This window comes from Eumetopias jubatus, unplaced genomic scaffold (assembly GCF_037043125.1).
Source record: "Eumetopias jubatus isolate StellerSeaLion01/CBP00866 unplaced genomic scaffold, mEumJub1_p1.0 scaffold_11, whole genome shotgun sequence".
NCBI classification, from domain to species: domain Eukaryota; kingdom Metazoa; phylum Chordata; class Mammalia; order Carnivora; family Otariidae; genus Eumetopias; species Eumetopias jubatus.
Window position 1 is genome coordinate 53,920,617 of NW_028274817.1, and position 1,975 is coordinate 53,922,591.

Here is a 1,975-nt window from a genome sequence, read left to right on the forward strand (position 1 = left end):
ATAACCGGCAATGAAATTGTATATATGAACCACATTTTCTTTATCCATTTATCTGTTGAATGACATCTTAGCTCTGTCAACAGTTTGGCTATGGTGGACATTACTACTATGAACTTTGGGGTTCAGGTGCCCCTTCTTATCACTACATCTGCATCTTTGGGGTAAGTACCCAGGAGTGCAATTACTGGGTCATAGGGTAGCTTTATTTTTAATGTCTTCAGGAACCTCCATACTGTTTTCCAGAGTGGCTGTACCAGCTTGCATTCCCACCAAAAATGTAAGAGTGTTCCCCTTTCTCCTCATCCTTGTCAACATTTGTTGTTCCCTATCTTGTTAATTTTGGCCATTCTAACTGGTGTAAGGTGACATCTCACTGTGGTTTTGATTTACACTTCCCTGATGGCAAGTGATGTAGAGCATTTTTTCATGTGTCTGTTAGCCATTTGCATGTCTTCTTTGGAGAAGTGCCTGTCATGTCTTCTGCCCATTTTTTGACTGGATTATTTGTTTTTTGGGTGTTGAGTTTGGTTCATATATATGATGGAATATTACTCAGCCATCAGAAAGGATGAATACCATTTGCATTGACAAGAATGGAACTGGAGAGTATTATGCTAAGTAAAATAAGTCATGCAGAGAAAGACAATTATCATATGGTTTCACTAATATGTGGAATATAAGGAATAGCCCAGAGGACCATAGGGGAAGGGAGGGAAAACTGAATGGGAAGAAATCAGAGAGGGGGACAATCCATGAGAGACTCTGGACTCCAGGAAACAAATTGAGTTTTGCAAAAGGGAGGGGGTGGGGGATGGGGTAACTGGGTGATGGGCATTAAGGAGGGCAAGTGATTGATGAGCACTGGGTGTTATATGCAATTAATGAATCATTGAACACTACATCAAAAACTAATGATGTACTATATGTTGGCTAATTGAACTTAATAAAAAAAAAGATTATTTTTACTATTGTATGTTCATTGTCTTTCCATATAAATTTTTGTAGACGCCCTTGAATCAGGCTGCAAAACTATCTTTTATTCTCAGTTTACTGAGAGTTTTATCATGAATGGGTGTTTAATTTTGTCAAATGCTTCTTTTGTATTTATGAAAATAATTATATGATTTTTCTTATTTATCCTAGTAAGATGGTGAATTAAATTGGATGATTTTATAATGTTAATGCAACCTTAACATTCCCAGGATAAACCCTAAATATTCATGATGCATCATCATTTTCATGTATCTAGCATTCAGTTTGCTAAAACTGTATTAAAGATTTTTGTGTTAATGTTTATGATGAAAACAACAATGAAACAAACAAACAAAAAGCAATGAAATTGAATCAGTAATTAAAAATCTCCCAAAAAAAACAAAATCCAGGGCCAGATGGCTTCCCAGGGGAGTTCTACCAAACATTTAAAGAAGAATTAATAGCTATTCTTCTGAAACTATTCCAAAAAATAGAAATGAAAGGAAAACTTCCAAACTCATTCTATAAGGCTAGCATTACCTTGATTCCAAAACCAAAGACCCCACTAAAAAGGAGTATTATGGTCCAATATCCCTAAAGAATGTGGAATGCAGCAATTCTCAATAAAATACTAGCAAATTGAATCCAAGAGTACATTAAAAGAATTATTTACAACAATCAGGTGGTATTCATTCCTGGGCTGCAAGGGTGGTTCAGTATTTGCAAATCAATCAAGATGATAAGCCACATGAATAAAAGAAAGGATAAGAACCATATGGTCCTTTGAACAGATGCAGAAGAAGCATTTGACAAAGTACATCATCCATTAATGATAAAAACCCTCAACAAAGTAGGATAGAGGGAGCATATCTCAACATTATAAAGGCCATACACAAGAGACCCCCAGCTAATATAATCTTCAATGGAGAAAACCTAACAGCTTATCCTCTACAGTCAGGAACAAGACAGGGATGTCCACTCTCACTGTTGTTATTTAACATAG